The following is a 15,552-nucleotide window of genomic DNA, read 5'->3' on the forward strand; positions in this document are numbered from 1 at the left end:
GCGTGGGCTGAGAGGTTTCAAAGAAATTTCCAAAATCTCACCCGTGGGTTTATATATCCCGACCTTGTTGGTGTGACCGAGTGGAACTACTCGGTGGCACCGAGATGCAGAATCGCAAGCGGTTACTGCAACTCGGTGTGACCGAAAAGTTCAAATCGGTTGCACCGAGATTGAAAACCTAGATCAACTTAGTGATCTCGGTGTGACCGAAATGGATGACTCGGTCATACCGAAATGCACAAAGAGGTTTTGGAATTTTATGTCTATGACGAATCGGGGACTCCGAGTGCTCCTCACACAGAGTGGTTCGAATCTGACTTGATCAAACTTTGTGATGTAGCATGAATGGAGTTTGAGACGAGAAAAGAATAGATAGATAGAGGGAGTTCTTAGGCATTCTTGTCCATCCATTTGGCAACAGAGAAAAGGCCAAACAATCAAAGCAACAAATGAATGTCCTCGAATGAGTAAAATATGCATCCAACATGCTCACACAATAAAATGATAAATGAAATATGTGACAAAGCATGCACAATCACTCTAGCATCTATCAAGCAATTTGGCGATGACTAGGTCATCTATATATGAGTATATTGACTTAGGAGTCAAATGAGAACATTTGATCATAGGTCATACTCATCGTTTAAGCACAAGTGGGGTTACCACTTTTACATAAAGCATTGTTGTGTTCACATCATTAGAGTTGCTTTATCTCAATTGATTAGAGTAATGCTCCCCCTAGATGTGAAATCCCCCCTAAGAGGGATGAACTAACCTTGGGTTTTGTCGATGATGACTTCATGTAGGTGTTGAAGATGTGGGTGCTCAATGTTGACGTAGATCATTCGGAGCAATCCTTTGGAGTGAGTTGCATTTCAATACCTACACGGGTTAGTCCCACAAGGAACAAACAAGGATATCCATAGACATAGAGTGATATTCACATGAGATGATGTCCATGAATGCATTAGGTAACCTTGTCCCTTGTCTTACCAACAAGAGGGTTTGTGACTCCTCGAACTAGTGCAAGATATGGAAGTTGTTTGCACATGTCCTTGCCAAAATGATATGAGTGAAGTATGTTGGCGGAGTCACCCTCAAGAGCTCTCTAGTTCTTCTTCTTCGGGATCCACACCATCTTGATGGGAATCCTTGGAGTTGTAGTTGTACTTGATGAAGTGGAACTTGATGCAGTCTTGGGAACCCACTTGACCAAGGCCTTAGGAGCTTCTTCAAATGCATCAATCTCCTCTTGAAGCTTGTCCTTGCCCTTTAGCTTGTGGTCTTGTGGTGGAAGATCATCTTGAGCTTGTGTTCCTTGGAAAGAAGTAGGATCATACTTCTCTTGTTGAGGAACAAACTTCGTCTTGGGGTATTGATCTTCTTCCCACTCAACTCCATTGGCATTGAACTTTCGTTCAAAACCAACACCTTGATTCTTCCGGTGTCTTCCTTGCTTGCGTACAATTTCCTCAAATTGCTTACTTCCGGCAAGACTCTTGTAAACACCTTTCTCTATAATTCCCTTCAATAAGCTATTTTCTTGCTCAAGTGTAACTTGGCTAAGAGAATCATTAGTGGAATCAAGATAACTACTAGAAGCAACAACATTGGATTTAGCATGATTGTTGTTACTACTAGAGGAAGAATCTTTCTTGTTCTTGTTGCTAGATTTAACTTGTGGCATGTAAGTAGACAAGAGTAAACGCTTGGCAATGTAAGAAGAACTTTTCTTGCGAAGATCATCATTGATTGCTTTTAAGAACTCATGCTCTTGCTCAAGGTTGAGCTTTTCAAAGCGTAGCTTCTCATGAGTCTTTAAAAGTTCTCGATGATCAACCAAGGTAGTTTCATGAGCTAACTTAAGAGTGTTTAGTTCTTTAGTTAGACGCTCAATCTCCTTCTTATCATCGTCATTCGTTTTATCTTGATTAACATGATTAATAGCAAGTTCATCATAGTTTTCATAACTAGAGTTGTCAACAAGTAAATCATCATCTCCTAGCAAATCATCTTCATCACTATTGAAATCAACATACTCGGGGTGTGTTACCTTTGGACCTTTAGCCATGAAGCATCTTCCAATTCCTTCATTTGGTGAGTCAAATATGTCATAGGAGTTGGTTGACACGATAGCTAGACCGGCAACACCTTCATCTTGAGTATATTCGGAGTCGGAGTGATAACTTGTTTCGGAGTGATGGTCGGATTCGGAGCCGGATACCCATTCACCAACATGAGCTTGATGTCTTCTTTTTGTGTAGCTCTTTGATGACTTGTCCTTCCTTTCCGAATCCTTGCTTCTCCGAGAGGGTCTTCTCATAACGATCATCTCTACTCCTCTCTCTAGGTGGTGATTCTTCTCTTCTACTTTTTTCTTTTGGGAGAATCTTCTCTTCTTTTGTAGGGAGTCGTACACTCATCTGAGTAGTGTCCGGGTCTTCCACAATTGTAGCAATTTTGTTCACGACTTGAAGATCTCTTGTCATTGTAGGACCTTGACTTGGAGCTTCTTTCCTTGCTTCTACTCTTGTAGAACTTGTTGAAGTTCTACACCATTAGGCTCAATTCTTCATTGAAGGTTTGTTTCTCACTTGATGATGTGGGAGCTTCACATGAGGCTTTGTAAGCACCACTTGACTTGTTGTGGAGCTCTTCCTTATCCTTAAGTGCCATCTCATGAGCAACAATTCTTCCAATGACTTCTGTTGGCTTGAGATCTTTGTAATTGGGCATCATTTGGATCAATGTGCACACAGTATCATATTTTCCATCCAAGGCTCTTAGGATCTTCTTGATGATGAATCTATCAGTCATCTCTTCACTTCCTAAGCCGGCAATCTCATTTGTGATGAGAGCAAGCCTAGAGTACATTTCAGCGACACTTTCACCATCCTTCATTTTGAACTTGTCAAGTTGACTTTGAAGCACATCCAATTTGGATTCCTTGATGGAGTCGGTACCTTCGTGCATATCAATCAATGTATCCCAAATTTCCTTTGCATTCTCAAGACGGCTGATTTTGTTGAATTCTTCGGGGCACAATCCGTTGAAGAGAATATCACAGGCTTGAGCATTGTATTGCAGCATCTTCAATTCTTCCGCGGTAGCTTCACGGTTCGGTTCTCTCCCATCAAAGAATTCACCTTGCAAGCCAATACACACAATAGCCCAAACAGCGGGGTTATGTCCAAGAATATGCATTTTCATCTTATGCTTCCAACTAGCAAAATTAGTACCATCAAAGTAAGGACCTCTACGGTGGTAATTTCCCTCGCTAGACGCCATACTCTCCTAGGTTGTGAAAACAAGGCTATGATCACCGAAAGCTATGGAAATCAAAGCAAATGGAGACCAAAGGTCTGATACCAATTGTAGGATCGAAAGTATGTCTAGAGGGGGGGTGATTAGACTACTTGACCAATTAAAAATCTAGCCTTTTCCCAATTTTAAGTCTTGGCAGATTTTAGCAACTTAGCATGAGTCAAGTAATCAACCTACACATGCAATTCTAAGAGTATAACAGCGGATTGTAAAACAATTGCATATGAAGGTAAAGGGAGGAGTTTGGAGGGAGCAAACGCAATGTAGACACGGAGATTTTTTACCCATGGTTCCGATAGGTGGTGCTATCGTACATCCACGTTGATGGAGACTTGAACCCACGAAGGGTAACGGTTGCGCGAGTCCACGGAGGGCTCCACCCACGAAGGGTCCACGAAGAAGCAACATTGTCTATCCCACCGTTGCCATCGCCCAGGAAGGACTTGCCTCACTAGGGTAGATCTTCACGAAGTAGGCGATCTCCTTGCCCGTACAAACTCCTTGGTTCAACTCCACAATCTTGATGGAGGCTCCCAAGTGACACCTAGCCAATCTAGGAGACACCACTCTCTAAAAGGTAATAGATGGTGTGTTGATGATGAACTCCTTGCTCTTGTGCTTCAAATGATAGTCTCCCTAACACTCAGCTCTCTCTCATAGGATTGGATTTGGTGGAAAGAGGGTTTGAGTGGAAAGCAACTTGGGGAAGGCTAGAGATCAAGATTTATGTGGTTGGAATGGAATATCTTGACCTCAACACAAGTGTAGGTGGTTCTCTCTCAGAAAATGTATGCTGGAAGTGTAGGCATATTCTGATGGCTCTCCTCACGAATGAAGAGTGGGTGGAGGGGTATATATAGCCTCCACACAAAATCTAATCGTTACACACAAATCACCAAACTCGGTGGGACCGAATCAGAAAACTCGGTCAGACCGATTTAGTTCAAAATGTGAACGTTAGGATTTTCGGTGGGACCGACATGTCAACTCGGTGGGACCGATTCCATTAGGGTTAGGGCATAACGTAATCTCATGAGACCGATTACACAAACTCGGTTGGACCGATTTTGGTAATAAGCAAACAGAGAGTTGGTCAGGCAAACTCGGTGGGACCGATTCGCTCATCTCGGTTAGACCGAAACGTTACGAAGGGGAAATAGAGAGTTTGCATTGCAATCTCGGTGGAACCGATTGCTCATCTCGGTTGGACCGAAACATTACGAAGGGAAACAGAGAGGTTGCAATCCCATCTCGGTGAGACCGAGATCCCTATCGGTGAGACCGGAATGACTAGGGTTTGTGGCAGTGGCTATGTCAAGTGAACTCGGTGGCGCTGGATAGGAAATTTTGGTGGGGTCGAGTTTGACTTTTGGTTTGGGACATATGTGGATGTGAGAAAGTAGTTGAGGGTTTTCGAGCATATCACTAAGCATTTTGAGCAAGTAACTCATTAAGAACACCTCATCCCCTTTTAATAGTATTGGGTTTTCCTATGGACTCAATGTGATCTTGGATCACTAAAAGTAAAATGTAGAGTCCTGAGCTTTGAGCTTGAGCCAATCCTTTGTCCTTATCATCTTGAAGGGGTTCCACATCCCTAATCCATGCCATGCCAATCATTGAGCTTTCCTGAAATATTTATCTTGAGATAGCATTAGCTCAGTGAGCTATATGTTGTTAGTAATTACCAAAACCACCAAGGGATAGTTGCACTTTCACCCTCTCCCTCCGCCCCCTCCGAAAAAACAATAGTCCAGTTGCAAGCATGTTGGGGGACATGCAGTTGCGGTCGGGTGCGGCACTTGCAGTTGCGGGGCTGTTGTCGGGCTTGCAACTGGCCCACGCCCTCTACCGGCGCCCCCTCCGATAGAAAAAAAGAGTCCAATTGCGGTCGGGTAAGAAGACATGCAGTTGTGGTCGAGGGTGACACTTGCAGTTGCATGCCCAATGTCGGACATGCAAACTGGCCCGCCCCCTCTCCCGCCGCCCCCTCCGACAAAACAAAAGCCCAGTTGCCAGCATGTTGAGGGACATGCAGTTGCGGTCGGGTGTGGCACCGACAGTTGCGGGGCTATTGTCAGGCTTGCAACTGGCTTGCCCCCTCTACCAGCGCCCCCTCCAACGGAACAAAAAAGTCCAGTTGCGGTTGGGTTAGAAGACATGCAGTTGCGGTCGGCTGCGATACTTGTAGTTGCATGCCTAGAATCGGACATGCAACTGGCCTGCCCTCTCTTCCGCCGCCACCTCCGACAAAAGAAAGTCTAGCTGCAACCATGTTCGGGGACATGTAGTTGCGGTCGGGTGCGACACTTGCAGTTGTGGGGCTGTTGTCGGGCTTGCAACTGGCCCGCCCCCTCTATCGGCACCCCTCCAACAGAACAAAAAAGTCCAGTTGCGGTCGGGGTAGAAGACATGCAGTTACGATCGAGTGAGACATTTGCAGTTGCATGACTAGAGTTGGACATACAACTAGCCCGCCCCCTCTTCCGCCGCCCCCTCCGACAAAAGAAAGTCTAGCTGCAACCATGTTCGGGGACATGCAGTTGTTGTCGGGTGCGGCACATGCAATCGCGGGGTTGTTGTCGGGCTTGCAACTGGCCCGCCCCCTCTACTGTCGCCCCCTTCGACAGAATAAAAAATCCAGTTGCGATCGGGTTATAAGACATGCAACTACTCGAACCAGAAAACAACAAAAGAAAAAAGACAAAAAAGAGAGCGGATAATAACGAAGATAAATTACTCCATCAGCAGCCTCGCCCGTCTCCATGGGTAGTGCGACGGGAGCACACATATTTGCCCGTTCCCCTCTGATGAATCGCGCCCAAAAACAAACAAAAAAACAAAACGAGAAAATGGCCCATCGAACACCTGCGTACTAAGCCAAACAAACAGTCCCTCGCCCCTACAGGACAAGCTGAACAAACACTACATGCCCCTACAGGACCAAGGCCAACGGGAGCAAAGAAAAAAAAGCAAAAACAGGCTGGACAAAGGGCATTACACAGGCCGAAACAAGGACAACTCAGTTCCAGCGCAAATCTTGGAGTAGCAAATGATCCAGTGGCTAAAACAGTCGACTGAGACTTCACTATTTCTCAGTCGACTGAGAAATAGCATAACCGATTATAAATGCATGTAGGTTCGTCGTACAAGCATGCTAAATTAGGCTCCTCCCTAAAACACAACACTTATTAAGGGAAGCATACAGTTCATCTTATATTGTAGTGCTTTGTCTGCCAGGTGGTGAGATAATTTTCAAGGGACATGAAGGGCAATCACTTAATTTGTGACACAACTTTCAGAGTTGCATCGCTGTTAGACTTGTTCCTAAGATAAGAAAACCAACCATGAATATATACACTAGCCAATTGCTTGGAGCATTTGTTTCCATTGAAACCACTATATTCATCACAATCACCACACATTTAAAGCTCTCCTTTTGCTCTTGCAAATCTTTCGGTTGCAACCACTATCATTTTATTTTTATTTTGTAAAGTTCTTTAGTCACCTCCTTGAAAGCCTTTTTTTACCAAGTACCTTTGTTTCTACTCCCCAATCATACTCTAGTTATAGAGAGTCTAGGGATAGTAGATGTTAAGTGCGTATAGAGTTGCGTAACTAGCATACGAAACTTGAGAGATAAAGAAAGCTACCTTTAGCTCCCTTTGATTTGACACTCACTAGTGTAGAACCGGCATGTATCACTGGTTCGTAAGGGCCTTTAGTGCCGGTTCTGCAACTGGCACTAAAGAGTGGGGACTAAAGGTCCCCCCTCTTTAGTACCGGTTCGGCACGAATCGCCACTAAAGTGCACCCACGTGGCACGAGCCAGCGCCAGGGGCGGGGAGCCCTTTAGTACCGGTTGGTAACACCAACCGGTACTACAATATTTGGGGGGGTTTGGTTTTATTTTTTATTTTTCCTTTAATTTTGTGTTTTCCATTTAATTCTTTTTTGTTTGTTGGTATTTTACGATACTACATATTGTACACGTTATGCATATATATAAATAGAATTTCTCGTAGAACCGATCATATATATATATATATATATATATATATATATATATATATATATATATATATATATATCATCGAATGTCTCACAACCACTATTATTCACACATACACATGTATATATATACAATTTCTCCTACATGTTGCCTTGGTGCCTTCGGAGCACGATGACAATTGGGAGTGGTTCATGGGGGCAGTAGCGGGTAATAGTATTCTCCTTTGGGATCTATGACCTGGTTGAGCAAAAATCCCGCTATTTCCTCTTGAAGTGCTAGTATGCGCTCCGTTGGTAGGAGCTGCTCCCGCACCTCTTTGAACTGTTAAGAAGGAGATCAATATGCATCTGTATTAGTTGTGTGACTAGATATCGATAATGGTGTAAAAATTATGAATAGTGTTCTGGCAAACGTACCCAGTCCTGTCTTTGAGATTTGCTCCTTTCGGACGCCATCATGCGAATGTTCTCGCAAACGTAGTATGCACACAGATCAGTCCCCGGCGCCTGCTTCAGGGCCTTTACGAGCATGGAATTTAATCAGATAATGATTAATCAAGCATGATAATTAATTAATGGTATTGAAACAAGAATTAAAGAGATGGTAGCTAGCTAGTACTACTTAATTAATTACTTACCTTGGGTCGATAAAACAGCTTTTCTTGCCATTTGCCTGCAGTCACCTTGATGAACTTTGCCCAAGCCCTGCCCGCCGGCAAAGAAAATTAATAAAGGGGTTGTTAAATAGTTGATATCAGGAAATTACGAACTAAATAGGCCGAGATATAGTTAATAATGATTGAAATTACTTGCTGGCTATCCCCTTCAAGATGGTGTAGTCACTTTCTTTTTTAAGTAGTGAGTCCAGTACTTCAACTTTTCCTTCTTCAACTTTAATGTCTAACAAGATCCAGTGGTAACTGCATGCGCACATGTTTGCATGTCTTAATTAAGCAGGCATGTGCATAACACTAATCAACTACCCTAAACCCTATACACTTAATTATTAACATCTAGCTAGCTAGTAAGCAAAAACAGAATTTGTAGTACAAGACAGTGTGACTCACAGGAAGTTGTAAGGAAGTAGTATATCTTCATTGGTATTGAGGCGCTTCAAGAACTCTAGCATTTTATTCTCTACATCTTGTTTATACCATTCCAATTTCCATGTGTATTCATTAACGGTATTTGGGTCAATGTACCCAATGCTATAGCGTCCAGCTTTTTTCATTTCATACATCTTCATCCTGCATAATACCACAGAAAATAATATAGTGAGGATAATTACAGGTAATGATCGATCAATGAGCACTAAAGCTAGCTTGAGACTTAAATTACAGAAAGAAATCACTTACAAACAATAGCAACTGACGAGAGATTTGTCGAGTGCATCTTGATTGAATAACTGAAATAGTTCTGAATACTCAGCGGACAGAGCTAGCTTATGGAAGTAATGCTCTTCCTTGACTTTCACCATGAGGGACTCTCGATTGGAAATCTTGGTAATGTTCATGTACCAATTATGCAATTCATACATTCTCGTTGGGAGGTTCTTGACCTCCTCGGGCACGACCAAAGGTTGGCCGTGGACATATTTCCGTTTTATTTCCTCCTCTCTAAGCGGAGACATGGGCTCGATCTTGAGGAGTTGTCCAACACTGATACCGAGCATTTTAGCCTGGCTTATATGCTCCTCGTTTATTACCAGATTATCCAGCTGGGGAACGGTTTGTTGGAAATATGCCCTAGAGGCAATAATAAATAGGTTATTATTATATTTCCTTGTTCATGATAATCGTTTATTATCCATGCTAGAATTGTATTGATAGGAAACTCAGATACATGTGTGGATACATAGACAACACCATGTCCCTAGTAAGCCTCTAGGAGACTAGCTCGTTGATCAATAGATGGTTACGGTTTCCTGACCATGGACATTGGATGTCGTTGATAACGGGATCACATCATTAGGAGAATGATGTGATGGACAAGACCCAATCCTAAGCCTAGCACAAGATCGTGTAGTTCGTTTGCTCAGAGCTTTTCTAATGTCAAGTATCACTTCCTTAGACCATGAGATTGTGCAACTCCCGGATACCGTAGGAATGCTTTGGGTGTGCCAAACGTCACAACGTAACTGGGTGGCTATAAAGGTGCACTACGGGTATCTCCGAAAGTGTCTGTTGGGTTGGCACGAATCGAGACTGGGATTTGTCACTCCGTGTAAACGGAGAGGTATCTCTGGGCCCACTCGGTAGGACATCATCATTATGTGCACAATGTGACCAAGGAGTTGATCACGGGATGATGTGAGTTACGGAACGAGTAAAGAGACTTGCCGGTAACGAGATTGAACAAGGTATAGGGATACCGACGATCGAATCTCGGGCAAGTAACATACCGATGGACAAAGGGAATTGCATACGGGATTGATTGAATCCCCGACATCGTGGTTCATCCGATGAGATCATCGTGGAACATGTGGGAGCCAACATGGGTATCCAGATCCCGCTGTTGGTTATTGACCGGAGAACGCCTCGGTCATGTCTGCATGGTTCCCGAACCCGTAGGGTCTACACACTTAAGGTTCGATGACGCTAGGGTTATAGGGAAAGCATGTACGTGGTTACCGAATGTTGTTCGGAGTCCCGGGTGAGATCCCGGACGTCACGAGGAGTTCCGGAATGGTCCGGAGGTAAAGATTTATATATGGAAAGTTGTTGTTCGGGTTCCGGGAAAAGTTCGGGTTTTTTCGGTATTGTACCGGGAAGCTTCCAGAAGATTCCGGAGGATTCCGGAGGGGTCCGGAGGTCCGGAAAATGTTCCACCACGTCCAATGCAGTAGCATGGGCTGTAAGGGGGCGCCCTAGCCTTAATGGGCCAGGGGCACCAGCCCCCCCAAGGCCCATGCGCATGGGAGAGGGGAAACCCTAAGGGGGAGGGCCTCCACTTGACTTGGGAGGCACTCCTCCCCCCTTTGGCCGCCCCCCAAGCCCCATCTAGGGCTGGCCGCACCCCTTGAGGGGGGAAACCCTAGATGGGGGCGCAGCCCTCCCCCTCCCCTATATATATTGAGGTTTTTGGGCTGCCATAGACATGAGAACGTCTCCTTTTGGTGCAGCCCTACCCCTCTCCCTCCTCCTCCTCTCCCGCGGTGCTTGGCGAAGCCCTGCGGGATTGCCACGCTCATCCACCACCACCATGCCGTCGTGTTGCTGCTGGATGGAGTCTTCCCAACCTCTCCCTCTCTCCTTGCTGGATCAAGGCGTGGGAGACGTCACCGGGCTGCACGTGTGTTGAACGCGGAGGCACCGTACTTTCGGTGCTTAGATCGGAATCAACCGCGATCTGAATCGCTACGAGTACGACTCCCTCATCCGCGTTCTTGCAACGCTTCCGCATCGCGATCTACAAGGGTATGTAGATTCACTCCCCTTCCCCTCGTTGCTAGATTACTCCATAGATTGATCTTGGTGATGCGTAGAAAATTTTGAATTTCTGCTACGTTCCCCGAACAGTGGCATCATGAGCCAGGTCTATGCGTAGTTTCTATGCACGAGTAGAACACAAAGTAGTTGTGGGCGTTGATGTTGCCAATTCTTCTTGCCGCTACTAGTCTTATCTTGTTTCGGCGGCATTGTGGGATGAAGCGGCCCGGACCGACCTTACACGTACGCTTACGTGAGACAGGTTCCACCGACTGACATGCACTAGATGCATAAGGTGGCTAGCGGGTGTCTGTCTCTCCTACTTTAGTCGGAACGGATTCGATGAAAAGGGTCCTTATGAAGGGTAAATAGAAATTGGCAAATCACGTTGTGGTCATACGTAGGTAAGAAACGTTCTTGCTAGAAACCTACAAACCACGTAAAAAAACTTGCAACAACAATTAGAGGACGTCTAACTTGTTTTTGCAGCAAGTGCTATGTGATGTGATATGGCCAGAAGATGTGATGAATGATATATGTGATGTATGAGATTGATCATATTCTTGTAATAGGAATCACGACTTGCATGTCGATGAGTATGACAACCGGCAGGAGCCATAGGAGTTGTCTTTATTTTTTGTATGACCTGCGTGTCATTGAATAACGCCATGTAAATTACTTTACTTTATTGCTAAGCGCGTTAGCCATAGAAGAAGAAGTAATCGTTGGCGTGACAACTTCATGAAGACACAATGATGGAGATCATGGTGTCATGCCGGTGACAAAGATGATCATGGTGCCCCGAAGATGGAGATCAAAGGAGCATAATGATATTGGCCATATCATGTCACTATTTGATTGCATGTGATGTTTATCATGTTTTTGCATCTTATTTGCTTAGAACGACGGTAGCAAGTAGGATGATCCCTTATAATAATTTCAAGAAAGTGTTCACCCTAACTGTGCACCGTTGCGAAGGTTCGTCGTTTCGAAGCACCACGTGATGATCGGGTGTGATAGATTCTTACGTTCGAATACAACGGGTGTTGACGAGCCTAGCATGTACAGACATGGCCTCGGCACACACGCAATACACTTAGGTTGACTTGACGAGCCTAGCATGTACAGACATGGCCTCGGAACACGGAGGACCGAAAGGTCGAGCATGAGTCGTATAGAAGATACGATCAACATGGAGATGTTCACCGATCTTGACTAGTCCGTCTCACGTGATGATCGGACACGGCCTAGTTGAACTCGGATCATGTTTCACTTAGATGACTAGAGGGATGTCTATCTGAGTGGGAGTTCATAATCAGATGAACTTCATTATCATGAACATAGTCAAAAAGGTATTTGCAAATTATGTCATAGCTTGCGCTTTAAGTTCTACTGGTTTAGATATGTTCCTAGAGAAAATTTAGTTGAAAGTTGGTAGTAGCAATTATGCGGACTGGGTCCGTAAACTGAGGATTGTCCTCATTGCTGCACAGAAGGCTTATGTCCTTAATGCACCGCTCGGTGTGCTGAACCTCAGCGTCGTCTGTAGATGTTGCGAAACATCTGACACACACGTTTTGATAACTACGTGATAGTTCAGTGCGGTTTAGAATTGTGGCACCCAAGACGTTTTTGAAACGTCGCAGAACATGTGAGATGTTCCGAAGACTGAAATTGGGATTTCAGACTAGTGCCCACGTCAAGAGGTATGAGACCTCTGACAAGTTTCTTAAGCCTGCAAACTAAGGGAGAAAAGATCAATCGTTGAGCATGTGCTCAGATTGTCTGAGTGCCACAATCGCTTGAATCGAGTGGGAGATGATCTCCCAGATGAGATAGTGATGGTTCTCCATAGTCACTGCCACCAAGCTAGTAGAGCTTCGTGATGAACTATAACATATCAAGGATAGTTATGATGATCCTTGAGCTATTCGCGATGTTTGACACCGCGAGAGTAGAAATCAAGAAGGAGCATCAATTGTTGATGGTTAGTAGAACCACTAGTTTAAGAAGGGCAAGGGCAAAAGGGATACTTCATGAAACAGCAAGTCGTTTGCTGCTCTAGTGAAGAATCCCAAGGTTGAACCCAAACCCGAGACTAAGTGCTTCTGTAATAAGAGGAACGGTCACTGAAGCAGTACTACCCTAGATACTTGGTAGATGAGAAGGCAGGCAAGGTCGACAGAAGTATATTGGATATACGTTATATGAATGTGTACTTTACTAGTACTCCTAGCAGCACCAGGGCATTAGATACTGGTTCGGTTGCTAAGTGTTAGTAACTCGAAATAAAAGCTGTGGAATAAATGGAGACTAGCTAAAGGTGAGATGACGATATGTGTTGGAAGTGTTTCCAAGGTTGATGTGATCAAGCATCGCATGCTCCCTCTACCATCGAGATTTGGTGGTTGCGTTGAACATGATTGGATTATGTTTACCGCAAAACGGTTATTCATTTAAGGAGAATAATGGTTACTCTGTTTATTTGAATAATACCTTCAATGGTCTTGCACCTAAAATGAATCTCGATCGTAGTGATACACATGTTCATGCCAAAAAGATATAAGATAGTAATGATAGTACCACATACTTGTGGCACTGCAACTTGAGTCATATTGGTATAAAGCGCATGAAGAAGCTCCATGTAGATGGATCTTTGGACTCGCTCGTTTTTGAAAAGATTGAGACATGCGAACCATGTCTATTGGTATATATGCATGAAGAAACTCCATGCAGATGGATCGTTTGGACTCACTTGATTTTGAATCACTTGAGACATGCAAATCATACCACATGGGCAAGATGACTGAAAAGCCTCGTTTTCAGTAAGATGGAACAAGAGAGCAACTTGTTGGATGTAATACATTTTGATGTGTGCAGTCCAATGAGTGCTGAGGCATGCAGTGGATATCGTTAAGTTCTAACTTCACAGATGATTTGAGTAGATGCTGAGTGTATTTACTTGATGGAACACAATTCTGAATTATTGAAAGGTTCAAGTAATTTCAGAGTGAAGTTGAAGATCGTCGTGACAAGAGGATAAAATGTCTGTGATATGATCATAGAGATGAGTATCTGAGTTACGAGTTTGGCACACAATTAAGACAATGTGGAAAGTGTTTCACAATTAATACCGCCTGGAACACCATAGTGTGATGGTGTGTCCGAACATCACAACTGCACCCTATTGGATATGGTGCACACCATGATGTTTCTTATCAAATTACCACTATCGTTTATGGGTTAGGCATTAGAGACAACCACATTCACTTTAAAAGGGCACCACGCAATTTCGTTGAGACGACACCGTTTATAGAAACCTAAGTTGTCGTTTCTTAAAAGTTTGGGGCTGCGATGCTTATGTGAAAAAGTTTCAAGCTGATAAGCTCGAACCCAAAGCGGATAAATACATCTTCATAGAAAACCCAAAACAGTTGGGTGTACCTCCTATTTCAGATCTGGAAGCAAAAGTAATTGTTTCTAGAAATGAGTCCTTTCTCGAGGAAAAGTTTCTCTCAAAAGAATTGAGTGGGAGGATGGTGGAGACTTGATAAGGTTATTGAACCGTCACTTCAACTAGTGTGTAGCAGGGCACAGGAAGTTGTTCCTGTGGCACCTACACCAATTGAAGTGGAAGCTTATGATGGTGATCATGAAACTTCGGATCAAGTCACTACCAAACCTCGTAGGACGACGAGGATGCGTAATACTTCAGAGTAGTACGTGATCCTGTCTTGGAAGTCATGTTGTTGGACAACGATGAACCTATGAGCTATGGAGAAGCGATGGTGGGCCCATATTCCGACAAATGGTTAGAAGCCATGAAATCCGAGATAAATGGAACTTTGAGAAGAAGACGGACGTGGACGGTAATGTTACCGTCTATGAAGCTCGACTTGTGGCAAAGAGTATTTCCACAAGTTCAAGGAGTTGACTACGATGAGATTTTCTCATCCGTAGCGATGCTTAAGTCCGTCGGAATCATGTTAGCATTAGCTGCATTTATGAAATCTGGCAAATGGATGTCAAAACAAGTTTCCTTACCAGTTTTCGTAAGGAAAGGTTGTATATGATACAATCAGAAAGGTTTTGTCGATCCTAAGGATGCTAAAAGGTATGCTAGCTCCAGCGATCCTTCCATGGACTAGAGCAAGCATCTCGGAGTCAGAATATACGCTTTGATGGAGTGATCAAAGTTTTTGGGTTTATACAAAGTTTGTTAGAAACTTGTATTTACAATAAAGTGAGTGGGAGCGATACAACATTTCTGATAAGTATATGTGAATGACATATTGTTGATCCGAAATGATGTAAAATTTCTGGAAAGCGTAAAGGGTTGTTTGAAAGGAGTTTTTCAAAGGAAGACCTGGATAGAGCTACTTACATATTGGGCATCAAGATCTATAGAGATAGATCAAGACGCCTGATGATACTTTCAAAAGGATGCACACCTTGACATGATTTTGAAAGAGTTCAAAATAGATCAGCAAAGAAGGAGTTCTTGGCTGTGTTACAAGGTGTGAGTATTGAGTAAGACTCAAGACCTGACCACAGCAGAAGAGAGAGAAAGGACGAAGGTCGTCCCCTATGCTTTAGACGTAGGCTCTATAGTATGCTATGTTGTGTACCGCACATGTAGTGTGCCTTGCCATGAGTTGGTCAAGAGGGTACAATGGTGATCCGGGAAAGGATCTCATGACAGCGGTCGAACTTATCCTTAGTACCTAGTGGATTAAGGAATTTTCTCGATTATGGAGGTGGAAAGGAGTTCGTCGTAAAGGGTTACGTC

This window comes from Aegilops tauschii, chromosome 7, assembly GCF_002575655.3.
Source record: "Aegilops tauschii subsp. strangulata cultivar AL8/78 chromosome 7, Aet v6.0, whole genome shotgun sequence".
NCBI classification, from domain to species: Eukaryota; Viridiplantae; Streptophyta; class Magnoliopsida; order Poales; family Poaceae; genus Aegilops; species Aegilops tauschii.